The sequence below is a fragment of the Ornithorhynchus anatinus genome, chromosome 4 (assembly GCF_004115215.2).
Source record: "Ornithorhynchus anatinus isolate Pmale09 chromosome 4, mOrnAna1.pri.v4, whole genome shotgun sequence".
Taxonomy (NCBI): Eukaryota; Metazoa; Chordata; class Mammalia; order Monotremata; family Ornithorhynchidae; genus Ornithorhynchus; species Ornithorhynchus anatinus.
This window is the reverse complement of record NC_041731.1, coordinates 107963884-107985015: the sequence shown is the minus strand read 5'-3', so window position 1 is coordinate 107985015 and position 21132 is coordinate 107963884.

The window sequence follows — 21132 nt, the reverse complement described above, 5'->3', positions numbered from 1 at the left end:
ACTACGCCTTTCTGCTACACTGAAAGCTCTTTGTGTGCAGGGAACATGTCTGCCAACCCTCTTGTATTTTACTCTCCCAGGTGCTCAGTACAGTGCTCTGCACACATTCAGTGTGCAATAAATACCATAGATTGGTTTACTGATTTGCCTTGAGATTGGAAGATCTGGTAGCATACTCAGAAAAAGTCATAAGCAAAACAAACTCCTTTCATGCAAATTTTACCTCCTTCATAGACTCTGCTCAGCCTGTATGAGGGAAGCCTCAGGGAAGAAAGTCCACAGTTTCACAGTAGCCACACAACCTTGAAAAACACTGCCATGAGACTGAAACTAATATTCCAGAAGAGGAAACAACCTTTCTACACAGAGACAAAATCTTTAGGGTCATTTTTGCCCTCCCAGTGATATGTCAAATTATGCCTACAACTCATGGTTTCAGGGCACTGCCCGACATTCTCGAAAATCAGATGGACTTCAAGGTACGACAGGGACAGGTAAGAAGCAGAGAGGGACTATGATAGGGGCTAGGCTATTAAAAAGGGGGTAAAATGACTGTGCTATTGGGGGACCAGGATGGTGGAAAAAAGGGCAGTGCAGTAAAGAGGAAGTAAATTGAAAAGTGACATATTGCTCAATTCTCCCATTATTTTAAGACATTTAAGGTCACATATATGAAATTATGTGAAACAAAGGTGTTGCCAACTTCAGAGTTACATGCTTTTGTAAAATACCTGTTTGTTTTTTTTTTTTTATTTCTCTTAAGGAACATACCAAAACGCTATTATAGTTTCTCTAGTAATTAGAGTAGGTACTAAGCTATAACAAGAGTAAACACAGGAGAGCAAACACCTAGAATAGAAAACATCATTGTCTTTTTTTGGCATGTTGTTTTGTTGTTGCTATTATTTCAATCTTTCTTTGTATGTCTGTCACCATCCCTCCCTCCCCAAATTATTCGTCAATTCCTTGAACACCAGACAGTATAAATGATCATTCCTGAACTTCTCTCAATACTTACTGCAGTGCTTAGCACCAGGGAAGATGCATTCAGTGAATGCAAAATGTTATTATGGCTACTCTCACCCAAGGTAAATTACCAAGAGAAACAATGCTATGGGTTAACAGTCTGTCCAGTTATGAAGTTTGGATGAGTAATAATAATAATAATAATAATAATAATGTCATTTGTTAAGCGCTTACTATGTGCAAAGCACTGTTCTAATCACTGGGGAGAATACAAGGTGATCAGGTTGTCCCACATGGGGCTCACAGTCTCTATACCCATTTTACAGATGAGGTAACAGGCACAGAGAAGTTTAAGTAACTTGCCCAAATCACACAGCTGACAAGCGGCGGAGCAGGGGCAATCGTTCTAAGACATTTTTCCCAAAGAGACCAATTCCTGGAACCATACAAGCAGTGTCACCCTTGAGCTATGTTGATCAAGTGTCAAGATGGCCATCACCAAGGATCTGAAAAGTCTAATTGAAAGACAGATATGGTGACTGCATTCTTACTTATGGGAACACAAATAACACTGAATGTAATTTTTAGTGTTCCTATTGTTAATGTTCAACGTATTAAATAATTGCTGAGATATGCTGTCTAGTGTCTGCTTCTCTGCATCACCTGGGCACTTAGATATTCATACCATCTGGTAGCATTTATGAACATAACTTTATAGTCTAATATTCCCTCCTCTCTAAAATTAATTTTAGTGGCATACTAGATGCTGAGTTACTTGAAGGCACATCTAACCCTATTTTGCTCTCCTAAGTACTAAAATCATTCCTCTTCCAGGAAGCCTTCCTTAACTAATCTTCTTTTGTCTTCACTCTATTTCCAGCTACCTATACATTTATGTTCTTAGATTTTCCCTGAATAGCTTCACACACAGCATTTATACACCCATTTTTAAACGTTGTTGCTTCCCCCTACCTGTAATTTATTTTAGTGTCTATCTCCCTAACCAAATTGTAAACTCCTTGAGAAAAGCAATCATGTTCCTTACTCTGTTGTACTCTCCCAAGAACTGAGTGCACTGCTCTTTGTAGACTAAGTGCTCAATAAATAGCATTGACTGATTAGAAAAGATAAATATAGGAAGGAGATTTTGAGCACCACTCTGTTCCAAGCTCCAGAATTAAATTACTGAATACTCCTAAAATGCCACTCTTTATTTTTAACTAACAGTTATGCTCTGATCCAGAGATGAACAATTCCACAGATTATTTTTCTAGGGAGAACAAAAAAAAAAGAAAAAAAAGAAAATCTCCCTGGTTTCATGTCCCTTCTATAGTCAGTCATGAAGAACTGAACTTTTCCACCACTCAAAACAGGAGGAATCAAGTTAAGCCTGTGCATATAATAATAATAATTATGTTGGCAATTGTATTATCTGCAGAGCACTGTTCTAAGTGCTGGGGTAGATACAGGGTAATCAGGTTGTCCCACGCGAGGCTCATAGTTAATCTCCATTTTACAGATGAGATAACTGAGGCACAGAGAAGTTAAGTGACTTGCCCACAGTCATACAGCTGACATTTGGCAGAACTGGAATTCAAACCCATGACCTCTGACTCCCAAGCCTGGGCTCTTTCCACTGAGCCATGCTGTTTCTCATGATGATCAGAAGTATTGCCATTGTTCTTGTCTGTCCGTCTCCCCCGATTAGACTGTAAGCCCGTCAAACGGCAGGGACTGTCTCTATCTGTTGCCGACTTGTTCATCCCAAGCGCTTAGTACAGTGCTCTGTACATAGTAAGCGCTCAATAAATACTATTGAATGAATGAAAAGTATACGGGAGCACTCAAAAACATGGCACTGAAAGAACATGGTACTGGGAATCAAGCAGTCTTGGATTCTATGCCCAACTGTGCCTCAGATCTGCTGTGTGAACTCTGGTAAATTACTTAACCTCTCTGAGCATCAGTTTCCAGTCTGTGAAATAGGGATGGAAAACCTATTTTCTTATTTTTAGATTGTGAGCCCTATGTGGGATCACATCCATCTTAATATCTGTATTTAACCTATTAGGCACTCTGTTTTGGTACTTAGTAATGCTTCATAAATGCTTTCATTAATATTGTATATTAATGCTAATGGTAATAATTATTTCAGTTTAATTATAGTCTGCAAATTTTAGTTATCAAGTTTTAATCCATAAATTTGATTTTTAAAGCCTCAAAAAATATAGCAGGAGTCGACAATTTCAGAGATTTCATTTTTGTGTTGGATATAGAAATAAGATTTCTATGTTAAGCAAAAGCTTTCTTAGATATCCACTTTTTAAGAATATATGAAACTCTCTGGTTTTTATTAATTTTACTCATTAAGATGTTATCATTGCCAAGTAAATGCTTTGAGGTTGTTAATTTGCCTTCCTGAGTTGGGTAACATACTTTTAAATTTGTAAATCTATTTCAGGCTTCATTTAGCTATTAAGAGATTTACACAGCTTTATTCAATTTTTTAATGACCATAGATTCTTCAGAATAAATTTAGAAGAGAACAATTGTACTGTTTGGAGAAAAAAAGAAGTTGAATTTTCAATACAGTTATATTTCCTTCTCATCAAAGGACCTCAAAAATTCCCTTGCCAAACCAGTAATACCAGGTAGCTAATTTCTCTGCCCAAATAGAATGCACAGATGTGCTGATATAACAGTACTCAATGTTTTAAGATCCTTAAGGATATTAATATAAATCTACTTCTTGTGGGAACTTCAGATTTCTTTCCCCAGGAAAGATTAGAAGTCGATATGTGCTATGTCAAAATAATGAAGTAATTAGGACTGGGGATACTTCTAACACTGCAGTCTTCGCTTTGGTTCAGATAAATGCTGAAGTTTGGGTACTTAGCTGAACTTTATCTAAACTATTTGAATCTCCTGTATTTGCAATTTGGACCGCAAATCCAGGAAGAAGGTGGTGGCCTTGGAAGATTCCTTTCACATCACGATTCTTGTTGGTCTAAAATATATCACATGGGTGACTTTTCCATGCAATTTCAGCACTCTCTGGGTCAGATCTGGCCACCTACCTGATTAAGAAAATTAACAGCCTCAGGCCTGAGCTCTCCAAAGTCACCCCTCCCTCTTCCCCGTCACCCCTGCCCTCAACCCTCTCCTCTACTTTCCTATCCTTCCCAGCAATATCTTCAGAGGAGATCTCCTCCCTCAAGTGCCACCCCCTCCACTTGGGCTTCTGACCCCATTCCAGAAGCATGAGGTCATCATATAAAAACTCTCACCCCTTCCCTCCTCCCCTCCTTAACTACCATCTTCAACCACTCACTCTCCAATGGCTTCTTCCCATCTACCTTCAAACATACCCACGTCTCCCCCATCCTAAAAAAACCCTCTCTTGACCACACTTGCCTTTTCAGTTATCGCCCTATCTCCCTTCTACCTTTCCTTTCCAGACTCCTAGAGTGAGTCGTCTACATTTGCTGCCCCGAATTCTTCAACTCCAACTCTCTCCTGGATCCCCTCTAATCTGGATTCCATGCCCTCCACTACACCAAAACTGCTTTCTCAAAGGTCACCAATGACCTCCTTTCTGCCAATTCCAATGCCTACTACTCTATCCTAATCCTCCTCAACCTCTCAGCTGCCTCTGACACTGTCAACCATCCCCTCCTCCTCAACACATCATCCAACCTTGGCTTCACGGACTCCATCCTCTACTGGTTCTCTTATCTTTCTGGCCATTCATTCTCGGTCTCCTTCATGGGCTCCTCTTCCCCCTCCCATCCCCTAACTGTAGGGGTTCCTCAAGGGTCAGTTCTAGGCCCTCTTCTGTTCTCCATCTACACTCACTCTCTGCGTGAACTCATTTGCTCCCACGGTTTCAACTATCATCTCTAAGCAGATGACAACCAAATCTACATCTCCTCCCCTGTTCTTTCTCCCTCCCTCCAGGCTCATACCTCCTCCTGCCTTCAGGACATCTCCACCTGAATGTCCACCTGCTACCTAAAACTCAATATGTCCAAGACTGAGCTCCTTATCTTACCTCCCAAACCCTGTCCTCTCCCTGATTTCCCCGTTACCATGAACAACACGACCATCCGTCCCATCTCACAAGCCCGTAATGGCAGTGACGTCCTTGACTCTGCTCTCTCATTCACCCTACACATTCAATCCATCACCAACACCTGCCGGTCTCACCTTCACAACATCGCCAAGATCTGCCCCTTCCTCTCCACCAAAATTGCTTACCTTGCTGGTAAAAACCTCTCATAATATCCCCACTGGACTACTGCATCAGCCTCCTTTCTCATCACCCATCCTCCTGTCTCTCCCTGCTCCAGTCTATACTTCACTCCATTGCCCAGATTATCTTTCTGCAGAAAAGCTCTGGGCATGTCACTCCCCTCCTCAAAAACCTCCAGTGGTTGCCTATCAACCTGCACATGAAGCAAAAACTCCTCACTATTGGCTTCAAAGCTCCCCATCACCTTGACCCCCCTTCCCTTCACTTCCCTTCTCTCCTTCTACAGCCCAGCCCATACACTCCACTCCTGTGCCACTAACCTCCTTACTGTGACTTGTTCCCACCTGTCCTGCTGTTGAACCCTGGCTCACATCCTACCTGGAATGCCCACCCCCTTAACTTCTGCCAAAGTAACTTTCCCTCTTCAAAGCCCTACTGAAAGCTTACCTCCTCCAGAAGGCCTTCTCAGACTGAGCCCTCTCTTTCCCTCTGCTCCTCCTCCCCTCCCCATCGCCCCATCCCCTCCTTCTGTTCTACCCCCTTCCCCTCCCCACAGAACTTGTATATATTTGTACATATTTAGTGCTCTATTTATTTATGATGTGCATTTATCTATGTTTCTATTTATCTATTTTGATGGTAGCGATGCCTGTCTACTTGTTTCGTTTTGTTGTCTGTCTCCCCCTTCTAGACTATGAGCCCATTGTTGGGTAGGGATTGTCTCTATCTATTGCCGAATTGTACTTCCCAAGCACTTAGTACAGTGCTCTGCACACAGTAAGTGCTCAATAAATACACTGAGTGAATGAATGAAATAAAAGCACAACAAAGAAACAACAAAATAACCCACCTAAAAGTACAGAAAAATTGAAAAACATGGAGTAAAAATGAATCTTTCTAAAGGTTTATAAAAACTCATTCATTTTGAATTTGTGTTCAGTTAAATAATTTTCAAGGTAAAATTAACAAGGTTAATAGTGGCCCATCTTGTTTCCAGCTTCCTCCCCTCCACCAACACCCTCTTCAGCTCCTTCTCCAAGCTGATTCTCCCTTGAAAATCAACAGGAACTCTGTGCTTACATCAGCTCTAGGGGGATCCAAATCAAGATGAGAAACTGGCCTAGAGACTTGATGGAAGCTTGAACAGATTGCTTTGTATCATTTCACATGCAGTTGTATCCCCTTATGTCACATTTTTCCATTGCAGACAAGATATAAGCTAAGGCAGAATGAATAAAGCTGTGGAGCAAATGGTGCTCTTTCTACCTTTAGAAAAGCAGCCACTTTTGTTTATAACAGCTTCTGTAAGGATTCAGCATCCCCTGCCTGGAGTCCAGTTCTGAAAAGAAGCCAGGTCCCAGCTGACCGTGCACTACAATGCTGTCATGTCATCATCGCAGTCAAGATGTTCCAAGTTTTCTTTTCTTCTTTTTAAAAATCTTGCATGTTGGCTATTTTCCCATAAATTGTATGAAGTTCAGAAACACTTAATTCCCATTTACCCATGGGAGTATTACTCAGTAAATACAATCCATCTTGGAATTAATGACTACTACTATCTCTTTCTGGAGGCCACATTCTTGATTAGTATTTTCATCATATCATTTCAGTCATAACCATGAGCATTATAAGAAAAGTTTCGTGAGATCAGGAAAATTTATGTTTTCTACTAACAAATTAAATTTCTGAATAGTGACATTATAGATTGAAAATGATAGCAAATAATCGGTACTATGAGAAAGCTATTCCCCTGATCTGCATGACTTGACTTTAAAAAAAAATAACTTCATAATGTTTCTTGCTTCAAATTAAAGATTTTTTCTGAAAATGAAGTGATATTTCAGTGACCAAGAGATAACAATTATTTCTCAGAACACCATGTCTGCTCACATACTCTATTTTTGAAAGTCTTTTCTGTAAAGTATTTGTGACTATTTTAATAATTTGAACATATGGTCCTAGCAGAAGCAGGAAAGACACTTTTTAACTCCAAGTCAAATTTCATCACATTATGCTGGGTTACTCTGCAAAATGTCATGTTTTTCTCATTTTAATGGGACTTTATCATCATGTTTAGATTATAGATGGTATCTGATAACTCATTTTGATTCACACGACTCAAAAGCTGGCATGCTTCTCACTTGTAGCTACCATGAAATCCATTACTCGCATTTATTGAGCACCAACTCAGCACTAAGTATTGTGCCAAGTACTTGGAGAGTACAAAAAGACCAAGACGTGTTCTCTCTGCATCAAATAGCAGTGTGTCTTAGTGGAAAGAGCCAGGGTTTGGGAGCCAGAGGTCCTGGATTCTAATCCCAGCTCCACCACTTGTCTGCTGTGTGACCTTGGGCAAGCCACTTAACTTCTCTGTGCCTTAGTTTTCTCATCTCTAAAATGGGAATTAAGACTGTGAGCCTCATGTGGGACAACTGATTATCTTGTATCTCCCCCCGCCCCAGTTAGAAATTAGAACAGTGTTTGGCACATAGTAAGTGCTTAACAAATACCATCATTATTAAATAGAAACATCTTACCATCAGCTTTAAGGCACTCACTTAGCTACCTCTTACCTCACAGATCTACTACATCACAACATATACATTCAAACTGTGGTGAAGAAGAATGTTCACCTAGGTCAGTTTTGCCAATTTGATAAGTGTGAAAAGCTGTTTTTATCAACTTTTTGTGTGAGTGTGCTTCTTGATGTGTCGTATATTGTATGAGTCATATGGAAGGGAAGCTGAAGGTCAAATCTAAAATAATACTAGTGTCAGATGGTCTTAATCTGAATATTGTTTATACTGAGAGAGTTTATTGACTTCTGCACTCTATCCTACATTGTAACTTTCAGCAAAGAAACACAATGCTGCTAAAATGTAAATTCAATAATATTCAACCCTCATTACTAAAGAAACAAAATCACCCTTACTCCTAAATAATATACAGTCTTATTTATTGAGCACTTACTGTGTGCAGAGCACTATATTGTTAGCTGGGGAGAGTACTACATAACAATATAAAGGTACATCTCTGCCCACAATGAGCTTGCAATTTGGAAGACTGTAAATCCCAGTAGGAGATGGAGAACTAAAATACAATGGGGTTGAGGTCTTTGCCCAAGGTTACCTTGAAAACAATGAGTGGACAAAGAGAACAGATGAAATGGGATTTTATTTCCTCAGCCCATTAGACTACAATTTCCTCACATTTGTTTATGGACCAGCGATGGTCCATTTCTTCATAATATGCAAGCTGTGGGCCAACAGCTTTGTTCAGGCACTGACCTACCCAGGCGACTGAAGCCTGGATAGATAACTTCAGGCAGCTTAGCACAGCGAGAAATGAGTTACAAATGGAGAATTTGCCAACTGGCAAAGAACAGTAATTTGAAAGTTTTTACAGCAGTGATGTGAATGTTTTCTTAATTAGCGATAGCCTTTTATTTTCATAAATGGACTACTTTATTTATTTGTGTATTTTTTAAATAACCTTGGAGTTGGAGCAGATGGAGCACACACTAAACCTGCACCATTGAGACCAGGGCTACAAGACCTTCAAGACCTGGGTCCCTACCACTAGTCAGTCAGTCAATTCATTCAATCGTATTTATTGAGCACTTATCATGTGCAAAGCACTGTACTAAGTGCTTGGGTGAGTACAGTAATAACAGACACATTCCTGCCACACAACAAGCTCACAGTCCAGAGGGAGAGACAGATATTAATATAAATAAAAATATAAATGATAAATAAATTACAGATATATATATATATATATATATACTGTGGGGAGGGTAGGGAGGATAAATGAAGGAGCAAGTGAAAGCGGCACAGAAGGGAGTGGGAGAAGCAGAAAGGAGGGGTCTGTCAGGGAAGACTTCTTGGAGGAGATGTGCCTTCAATAAGGTATTGAAGTGGGAGATAGCTATTATCTGTCTGATATGAGGAGGGAGGGCAATCCAGACCAGAGGTAGGATGGGGGTGAGAGGTTGGAGGTGAGATAGATGAAATAGAAGCATAGTGAGAAGGTTAGCATTAGAGGAACAAAGTGGGAGGCCTGGGTTGGAATAGCAGAGTTGCAAGGTGAGGTAGGAGGGGCCAAGGTGATTGAGTACTTTAAAGCAAATAGTGAGCAATTTTTGTTTAATGAGGAGCTGGATGGGCAACCACCGGAGTTTCTTGAGGAGTGGAGAAACGTGGTCTGACTGTTTTTGAAGGAAAATGATTAATGCAGCAGAATGGAGTATGGACTGGATTGAGGAGAGTCAGGAGGCAGGGAGGTCAGCAAGGAGGCTGACATAACAATCAAGGTGGGATAGAATAAGTGCTTTCATTAATGTGGTAGCAGTTTGGATAGAGAGGAAAGGGCAGATTTTGGTGATGTTGTGAAGGTAGAACTGACAGGATTTAGTGATGGCTTAAATATGTGGGTGGAACAAGAGAAGAGTCAAGGATAATGCCGAGGTTATGGGCTTGTGAGACAGAAAGGATGGTGGTGCCACCAATAGTATATATTGAGCACTTAATGTGTGCAGAGCACTGTACTAAGTGCTTGGGAGAACACAATATGAACATTATAACAGGCACATTCCTGATCACAATGATCTTATACTCTAGAGGGAGGGGACATCAGATGTTAGTATAAATAAATGACGGATCTTTACATAAATGCTGTTTGGATGGGAAAGGATGAATAAAGGGAGGCAGTCAGGGCAACACAGAAGGGAGTCAAAGAAAAGGAAAAGTAGACTTAGTCAGGGAAGACCTCTTGGAGGAGATGTGCCTTCATTAAGGGGGGAGAGTAATTGCCTGTTGAATATGAGGAGGGAGGGTGTTTCAGACCAGAGGCAGAATGTGGGCGAGAGGTTGGTGGAGAGTTAAATAATAATATAAAGATAATAAGGTTGGTATTTGTTAAGTGCTTACTATGTGCCGAGCACTGTTCTAAGGGCTGGGGTATATACAGGGAAATCAGGTTGTCCCACGTGAAGCTCACAGTCTTAATCCCCATTTTACAGATGAGGTAACTGAGGCACCGAGAAGTCAAGCGACTTGCCCAAAATCACACAGCTGCAGGTGGTGGAGCCGGGATTAGAAGCCATGACCTCTGACTCCTAATTCCGTGGTCTTTCCACTGAGCCACATTAAATGATATCAAGGTACAGTGAGAAGGTTACCAGTAGTTCTGCTTGCCCACTGGACCCTCCAGTCTCCCTCCATTTCAAGAATGGGCGCATAGCAGGACCCCCCCCCCCCCCCCCGGCAAAATTAGTCCAGTTGGGATTTTGTTCTACTGGAATGGGGACGATGGATGGAAGAAGAGGGAAGATCTGGGGAGGAATGGAAAGAAGAAGGTAAATAGACATTAATCAACCAATGTTTGTTATTGAGTGCTTACTGTGCGCAGAACTCTCTAATAAGCACTCAGGAGAGGACAATACAATAGAGTGGTAAGCACGATCCCTGCCCTCAAGAGGTTTGCCATCTTTAAGATGCTGCTCTGAAAGCATTTGCTCAAATGTTATTGAGTTACATCTAGTATTTAATTCTTAGCTTTTTTATATTTTATTTTCCTAGATACACAATTCTTGTGGGAAGGGACTATCTTTTCTCTATTGCTTTTCAAATATACTCAAGCATCTAGTACAATATTATGCAGATTGTTGACTCAGGCTAACCCCACAAAATGGCAAGGGTGAGGCCCTGGAAAACGTGGTTTTAGTTGTACATCAAGTACATTTGCCCTTAGATTTGCAGAGTATATCATAGCAGCACGACTTAGGGAAATAATGTTGGTATTTGTTAAGCGCTTACTATGTGCAGAGCACTGTTCCAAGCGCTGGGGTAGACACAGGGGAATCAGGTTATCCCACGTGAGGCCCACAGTCTTCATCCCCATTTTACAGATGAGGTAACTGAGGCACAGAGAAGTTAAGTGACTTGCCCACAGTCACACAGCTGACAAGTGGCAGAGCCGGAATTCGAACTCATGACCTCTGACTCCAAAGCCCGTGCTCTTTCCACTGAGCCACGCTGCTTCTCTAAGAAAGAATCTGGGCCTGCGAGTCAGAGGTCCAAGGTTCTAATCCCTAATACTCCACTTACCTGCTGAATGGCTCTGGGCAAGTAACTTAACTTATCTGTGCCACGTTTCCCTCATGTGCAAAATGGGGATTCAAAACTGTTCTCCTTCATACTTAGAATGCGATCAATCCAAAAGATCATTTAAATGTATTTATTGAATGCTTACTGTATGCAGAGCACGGTTCTAAGCACTAAGAGAGTACAATATATCAGAGTTGGTAGAAATGTTCCCTGACCAAATGAATCTGATTATCTTGTATTATCTTCCCCCGACCTTCCCGTTACAGTAGACAAACCGCCATCCTTCCTGTCTCATAAACTAATATTTTTGGAGTTATCCTCAACTTATCTCTTTCACTGAACCCTCATACTCAATCTGTCACCAAATCCTGTTGATTCAACAATCAAAACATTACTAAATTCCACCCTTTCCTCTCCATTCAAACTGCTATCACATTAATCCAAGCATTTATCCTATCCCACCTTGATAACTGAATCAGCCTCCTTGCTGTCCTCCCTTCTCCCATCACTTTCCACTCCAGTCCGTACTTCATTGTGCTGCCCAGATAATTTTTCCACAAATCGTTCAGTCCATGGTTCTCCACACCCAGTGGTTGCCCATCCACTGGGAGTCATAAGGCCATGGGTTCTAATCCCGGCTCTGCCACTCGTCTGCTGTGTAACCTTGAGAAAGTCACTTAACTTCTCTGTACCTCAGTTACCTCATCTGTAAAATGAGAATTAAGACTGTTAGCCCAATGTGGGACAGGAACAGTGTCCAACCCAATTTGCTTGTACCCAACACAGCGTTTAGTACAGTGTCTGTCACATAGTAAGTTCTTAACAAATACCATCATTAATCATTACTATCCACCTCCGCATTAAAGAGAATCTCCTTAATGTCAGTTTTAAAGCACTTAATCATCTTGCCCCCTCCTACCTTACTTCACTACTCTGAATCTGCAACCCAGCCCACACACTTTGCTCCTTTATTTCTAACTGTCTCACTGTACCTTGATCTCATCAAGCTTACCATATCTCTTGTTCATATCTCTGATTCTGTCCTGGAATGCCCTCCCTGTTCACATTCACCAATTACTTTCCCCACCTTCAAAGACTTTTTGTGGCATATCTTCTCCAAGAGGCCTTCCCTGACTAAGCTCTCATTTACCCTTCTCCTACTCCCTTCTGCGTTGCCTTTACATTTGGATTTGCTCCCTTTACTCACCGCCCCCCCCCATAAGCTCCACAACACTTATGTACATACACATAATTCATTTGTTCATATTAAATGTCCATTTCCCCTTCTAGACTGTAAGTTCAGACTGTAGCTGTAAGGAGAAGCAGCGTGGCACAGTGGAAAGAGCACGGGCTTCGGAGTCAGGGCTCATGAGTTCGAATCCCAGCTCTGCCACTTGTCAGCTGTGTGACTGTGGGCGAGTCACTTAACATCTCTGTGCCTCAGTTCCCTCATCTGTAAAATGGGGATTAAGACTGTGAGCCCCACGTGGGACAATCTGATTCCCCTGTGTTTACCCCAGCTCTTAGAACAGTGCTCTGCACATAGTAAGCGCTTAACAAATACCAACATTATTAAGTTCACTGTGGGCAGGGAACATGTCTACCAACTCTTACGTTCTCTCCCAAGCAGTTATTACAGTGCTCTGCACCCAATAAGTGCTCAAATACAATTGATCGATTGATGGTATTCAATAGTATTCATTCAATAGTATTTATTGAGCACTTACTATGTGCAGAACATTGTCCTAAGCATTGGGAATGTACAATTTGGTGGCAGATAGAGACATTTCCTGCCCAGTGATGCGCTCACATCTATTCCAGAGTTTTGTACAGAGCATGGCTCATAGGGAGCATTTAAAACCACAATTATCATTATTTTATTATTACTATTATTTATTATTATTACTTTCCCAAGCTCTCTGCACACAGTAAGTGGTAAATAAATACAATTAATTGATTGGTATTATACATTAAAATCTGTTCCAGTAATATCGACTTCCTTCATTTGTTAAATATTTAATTATAAATATGACTAAATATTGCTGGATTTTTCACTGAAATATGCCAAAGCATAGCATTCCAATATTGACTAAATGAAGAGCTGTATTAATAGGAGCCTGCAAAATTTTGTTGGAACTATTTTTTTCAAATTTAGTGAACAATTTGTCCATTTTAGATTGAATAGCCACCTTATTTTCTTCTAAAACCTTCTTGTAGCAGGTTAACTCCTCTTCATTTTTGCATATCTGAGAACAGCTATCTCCATTAAAATTTATTTTTCAATAATATTATACATATGTATTCCTCTTTTAAAATCAATGTAATTTTTAATTCCAAATTTTTTGGCTGAAGAAACCAAAATATTATTTGGTTCTGACATCTTGCAATGATGCTTTGGATCATTGAAGCTTTAATGAAATCCTCAATGGACAATACTTTCTCTGAATGAAATGCATCACTCATTTTTAAATTAAGTTGGTTCCCCAGTACAACATGACTTTGTTTATTTCCTCAGGATTTTTTTCTATGCCTTAAAAATATGACACAAATGTGGGTGAACTTTCTCTAAGCTCCATTCATGTGGATGGGTTAATTTTAGCTCAGGGGGGAAGGAGGTGTGGGGGGATTTTCCTGCCTATAGAATTCAGATGGAATATCAAGGTTAGTGGGTCTAGTAGGGTAAATCATCAAAAAAACAAAAGAACACCCACAAAACAACACTTTTTGGATTCCTGGGATAATTGTATTGTGAAGTAGTTGGGCACAGGAGTCTGCCTTTGCTCAACAAAGATTAATAGTGAATGACAAAAAGGATGAGAGGTGTGCTCAAACATCAATAATCTCAGATAATTGCTTGGTTGTACTTTCTCTAGCACTTTAGCATCATGCTCTGCACACAGTAATTGCCCAATAAATACTCATTATTGATTGATCGATTTTTTTCTATGCTATATTCTTGATACCAAATGAGTAATCTATTCAAAAGGATGATTGGGAAAAAAAAAACTTAACCTTGATTAGGCATAGAAGCAAAGATAAACTCATGCCAAAAAGAAAGTAAATTGCTTAAACGCACACAGCCATAAAAGCAATAGCATCTAGATTTATTTTTTTTTATTCTAAATGGATCATCTTATCCTGAAAAGTAAGATTATATTAATGATAAAACAGATTAAGTGTACACATTAATGAAAGGATTTTTCACCTCATTTGTTCTCATTAGTTTGCTTTCAGAATTCCCATTTCTTGTTGAGCTCAAATTAAGGCAATTAATGTCTCAGAAATACACAGCATTTTCAGTGAGGCTGTTGTGGTCCAAGAGACAAAAAAATAGCAAATATGAGAAATATATAAAAAAATCAAAAGCCAAATTTAAAGCACTGATGCATATTGGAAATGTGCTAAACATAAGCCATTCCATAATAGACATAGATTTATATTTGACATTAAGGGCTTTTTATTCTTTTGCCTTTAGGGAATAGAGATTAGATCCTTAGATCAACTGAGATCTACAGATGCACTCTTCCCATCCCATTATCTTTATCAATATAATCAAGGGACTTTAATGGTGACAGTTGATCAATACTATTGACTGATTGATCCATGCAGTGTGGTATTTTTTTTAGTTCTAGTTCTGGGGCACAGAGGGATGAAAAAAGAAGTCAGCACAGGCTATTTCCAGGGCCACAAAAACAAATTAAACAAATGCCCTCTGACAGTTGTTATGCCTTTCACCTACTCCTATGCCATAACTAGCATCCTACAGAACATAATCATCCCCATTCTGAGAGATGGTGGTGGCATTCAAAAGTGCCAGCGTCTTCTAGTGAGGCCCATCACCAGGCAGCAAACCAAACACAGGCTTTTTTATTTATTAACCATCAGAGAGGGAGAAGGGGAATAAAAGAGTGGTGTGGCCTAGTAAGTTAGCAATGATTCTCTATTCAACCCTTTGAATACTAGTAAAAAAAACTGTGGTACTGGTAAAACATTTCCTATCAATTATTCATATTTACGGAGTGCAGAGAACTATATCAAGTGCTTGGGAAAGTACAACAGAGTTGGTCAACACATCCCCTGCCCACAATGAGCTTATATTTACTATAGCACATGAACCATTCTAACCATCTGATAAAAGATAATCAGATCCAACACAGGCAGGGCTTCCAGTTCTAAAGGAGAGGGAGGACAAGTATTTTATCCCCATTTTAGAGGTGAGGAAACCAAGACACAGAGGTGTAAAACTTAAATGCCCAAAGTCATAGAGCAGGCAACAATTGCAGAGCTAATCAGTGGTATTCACTGAGCACTTACTTACGTATAACATGGCACTAAGCATTTGAGAGAGCACAGTACAGTAAAGTTGGTAGACAGTTCCTGGTCACCAAGACCTGTATTCATTCAATCATATTTATTGAGCACTTACTGTGTGCAGTGCACTGTACTAAGCACTGTAAAGTCTAGTGAGGAAAATGATGGAGCTAGAATTAGAACCCAGGTCTCCTCGCTCCTATTCCTGTGCTCTTTCCACTAGGCCATGCTGCTAGTGGAAGCACAGCAATTTTGAGAGTCACTAATCTTGAGGAGACTAGGATTGTTAGTAGATTATATTCATCACTGACTACTGTTTTTTCCTTGAGATAGGCTTGAGAGGACAACCCCCCCAAAAAATGTTCCATATGGCATCATTGCAATACACCTTGTGCCCAACATAAGGCATTCACACTGTGGATATTGGGGTGGCAATTTTTTTTTTCATCCTCAGAGTGGTCAATGTCTGCAGGCACCTCTGGTTCTAGCTGCTCTCTCTTTAGGGATTGAATGCTCATTATAATTGTCAAACAGCCAGAAAAGAAGATTCATGGACATACTATACATGAAAGCTCCTAAAACACATACAAAGATAAAACTTCACCATCGGATGTGTTATATTTTAGCACAAAAAAGAAGCGTGTGTGTGTGTGTGTGTGTGTGTGTGTCTGTGTGCATTTGCAATAGTAAAAAGTGTAGAACGTTATTTACTTTCATATGTACCTAACAAATGACAAGGTGTGTAGGCTTGGACTGGCTATGCATTTCTGCAATTATTCGCACTTTAAATTAAAACTGGAATGTGTGGTGTTTTTAGGAAGAAGTCTCTTACAGGGTGCCAGATCCAATAGCTCTTTCTTAGGGAATGGGAAGTTATCCAGCTGGTATTCAGGGGAAGAATCCCAGATGCTTCCTTTTGCACCATTCAAAATATTTCATCTGTTGGATACAAAGACCTTTCAGCAGGAATCAAATCAGCTATGCAATCCGAAAGAAATAGGAGACAGGGCTGAACCTTCCTTCAACTTTATCCTGATAAGACTTTATGTTTTACATAAACACGATAAAGTGGCTTTTTTAATATCAACTTGAAAATCATTATTCTGTAAACTCTAGACACTGCACTCTCCGCAATGCATTATTACGGGGTATGGCAGGGCCTCACTTAGGAATAATTTCTGTGAAGCATAAGTAAATGATTTCAAATTTATAAAATGTGAATCACCTCAGAGAAAGACATAGAAGCATAAAAATACATCAGCAAAGGGAAATTGCATTTCAGTCCAATCCCACTGCAATTTTCAGCATGCAAAAAATCTCAATTATAATTATCTTTGTGGGTGAGAGGTTGGTTCCTTCACCTTGTTTTCAAGAGTATTCCCTCACTACCTAGGTTGGTCTTGTGACCACTTTATCACCTCAGTGCACACTCTGGTGAATTCCTAACTCATTGTGTACATTCATGTTTACTGTACACACAAACATTAAAACTTTTTTAGACTGTGAGCCCGTTGTTGGTCAGGGATTGTCTCTATCTGTTCCCGAATTGTACATTCCAAGCGTTTAATACAGTGCTCTGCACACAGTAAGCACTCAATAAATACCACTGAATGAATGAATGTTAAGGGAGATATCAACTGAGAGTGCCTAACTAAAATTTGTAAATCTACATTCAAAAAGTCACTAGCATTATCTGGGTCCCCTAACTTCCTAATCCCTGCTTCTGGATTCTCACAGACCACACAGAGCGTTGGTCCCACAAACCATCACTCCAAGTTTGAAGGTTTATCACAATCACATCTCCCTCAAGAATCTTTCCCCGATTAAGCGGTCATTTCCACTACTTCCTCTCCTTCCTGTGTCATACTTCAACCTGGATTTGTGCTCTTTAAGCCATCTGATATTCACTCCACCCTCAGTCCCACAGAACGTAATGTACATATCTGTGATTTTTTTAAATGTTTGTCTCCCTTTCTAGACTGCAAACTCCTTGTGGGTGGGGAACATGCCTTCCAACTCTGTTATGTACTACTATACCAAGTGCTTAGAAGAGTGTTCTGCACACAGTGCTCAGTAGAGAAGCAGCATGGGGGAGTGGAGAGATCACAGGTGTAGGAGTCAGAAGGTCATGGGTTCTAATCCTGCCCCTGCCACTTCTCTGCTGTGTGACCTTGGGCAAGTCATTTCACTTCTCCTTGCCTCAGTTAGCTCATCTTTAAATGGGGATTGAGACTGTGAGTCCTACATGGGACAGGGACTCTGTCCAACCTGATTTGCTTCTTTGTATCCACCCCAGTGCTTAGTTCAGTTCTAAGTACATGCTTAACAAATACCATAATTATTATTACTTATTATTAATTATAAATATGATTGAGTGATGGATTCATTGCAGTTCTCCATGACTAATATCTCACCATATTATTTTCCCTCCCTAGTGCATCGCCATGTCACTTAAATTTGTATTCCCTAAGCACTTAGGTACTCACTCCAAGGCTTGCCCCCTCAGCTTGCCCATACATATAATATGTATTATTATACCTTGTCATGAGCCCAGTCCTGGGGATGGCTCCCCCACAATATCAGGTGCTCGAACTACAAGCCCTTCACCAGGGATTTGACCCCCTTTTTAATTCTGGCACTCAAATGACATGTTCCAAAAGTAAAACCAAACACCAGTGTTACCAGCGGAAAACTTTACTCGGTATTAAGAGCATACACACGTGGGCACAAACACACAGATATGAATTATGACACCTGTAGTTACTGATCCAACTGGTTTTCTCCAACTCTTTGTGAAGATGATGCCATGTTGGAATAGTTTCAAGGAGTCTGACCCTCCACAGCTCGTTGACATCCTAGTTCAAGCCTCAGGTGTCTTTCTTGGAGGCAGTAGCCAGGTGTCTTAGGGTAAGGCTTAGGTGGTTTCATGCCAGGTGAAGTGGTCCAGTTCTTTCGCCTTTTATTCATTGTTTCTGGGGGGGTTGAAGCAGGGGCCTGCTCAGGATTGCCAGAGAAGCAGCGTGGCTCAGTGGAAAGAGGCTTGGGAGACAGAGGTCATGGGTTTGAATCCCAGCTCTGCCACTTGTCAGCTGTGTGATTGTGGGCAAGTCACTTAACTTCTCGGTGCCTCATTTACCTCCTCTGTAAAATGGGGATTAACTGTGAGCCTCATGTGGGACAACCTGATTACCCTCTATCTCCCCCAGTGCTTAGAACAGTATTCTGCACATAGTAAGTGCTTAACAAATACCAACATTATTATTGTTATTATGATTATTATTGCCTGCTGTCTTCTGCTCAATTCCAGGTGGGGGGCATGGAAAACAACTCCTCCCCCTGTGCTTATCCCCCGCAGCAGGCATAGCCCTATCCAGCAATTTTTTTCTGCCCAGCAGAGCAGTTTAGTCCCTCCTCAAGCCCTCTGCAAGACATTTCAGTTCACCTCCAACCCTCAAAACTCCTCAGAAAGACAATGCAGCTTCTTTTCCAGTTCGTCCTTCGACCTTGAGGGTCCAGGAGTCAAATAATCTATGTGACAAGATGGAGTCACTCTTTTCTCCTCCAAATCATCCTTTGGCCTTGTTGCTCCCAGAGTGAAAAACTACAAGATGGAATCACTCTTGCTCACCACATGCATATCTTTTATATTTTAGAAAAGCAGGGTACCTAATGGGTAGCATATGGGCCTGGGAGTCAGAAGGATGTTGTTTCTAATCCCAGATCTTCCACTTGTCTGCTGTGTGATCTTGGGCAAGTAACTTAATCTCTCTTTGCCTGTTACTTCTCTTTAAAATGGGAATTAAGATTGTGAGCCCCAAGTGGTTCAGGGGATGTATCCAACCTATTTGCTTGTATCTACCATAATGTTAGGCACATAAAAAGTAGTTAACAAATTCCACTATTATTATTATATTTGGATGCTTCCTCCACCTTGTCACTGGGCAGAATAAGCTGCCGTGTAACCCATGAGCTTGCAGATCAGAGAGTTGGAAATGGATTCATAAACTCGAGAATTATAGGTGATGGAAGCAGGTTTCTTAAGATTACAGTATTAGGAAGTGCAGGATGTAATTTATAGAGGGAAGTGCTATTCCTAAAGTAATTAGCATTTAGTTCAGTGGTCAGCATGGTACCCCACTTCTAGCAGCTGATAAAATTGGGAAGGAGACACATTTCAAAGTCACCCCAACAACGGCTACCTTCCCAAGTCATCAGAGGTTATCTTCAAAATCCGGGATACCTCTCAAAATCAGCCGGGGAGTTGGGAAAGGAAATGTCATTTTCCTAGAATACTCAGTCATAACTCCAGCGAGGAGGTCAGATCAGTCTACTGGTACCACACAAGGTCTGACAGAGTGGGTGTCTTAGAATCTAGGTACAGACAACTCCCACATCGGTGTGACAGACTTCTAACCTACTGCAAAGAGGTTGTGGAGACCCCTCCACAGATATGCTTTGCCACATCCCAATTCCCTTCTATTGGCCATATTTGGGGTGAAAAAGGATCAGCTTAGTGGAAAGAGGATGGCTTGGGAGTCAGAGGACATGGGTTCTACTCCCAGCTCCATCACTTTTCAGCTGTGTGACTTTGGGCAAGTCACTTAACTTCTCGTGCCTCAGCTACCTCATTTGTAAAATGCGGATTAAGACTGTGAGCCCCACGTTGGACAAACTGATTATCTTGTGTCTATCCCAGTGCTTAAAACAGTGCTTGGCAATAGTTAGCACTTCACAAATACTATCATTATTATTACAAAACCCATTGCAATTTTCTCATTCCAGGTCTAGTTGCTCAGGCAGCTCCATGGGAGGTGAGGGAAGTGTTGTCGCTGCGCCCTGCTAGCTCTTCCAGTACTAGGGAGCTAAACTCATTAGCCTGACCAGAATGTGACTGGTCACACACCTGTAATGCATTTTAATGCCTGTTGTCTTTTCTTCTCATCCCCCATCAGATTATAAACTCCTGGAGTAAGGAGAATATACCTACTTATGCTATTATACTCTCCTTAGTGTTTGCAACAGTGTACTGTACCACTGATCAGTGGAATCTGTAGTGATGTAGTCATTAGAAAAGTATGGTTTTCTCTTTGGTAGACTGATAGCTGATGCTGAAAGTAGATGATGGTTCAATCATGCACTAGTAACCATGCATTATAGAAGAGCTTTTCTGGACCGTAATGACTGAAACTCCTGGATAAAGGGTTAAATGGAACAGACTCTCATAGGTTTCCTTAGGGGTGCAGGAATGCCTTAGAGTGAATTTTTAACATTATAATGGCCATTACTGTTTTCTTTCATCATCTCCCTTTCACAGGATTCATTACATAATTGTGATATTTGTGAAGAGTTTACTACTCTGTTCCAGACCCTGTACTAAGTCCATGGGGAGAAATGGTATGGACAGTTTGGTATATTCCATGCCAGACATGGAGCTCACATTCTAAAGTCAGTCAGTCAGTCAATCATATTTATTCAGCACTTACTGGGAGCAGAGCC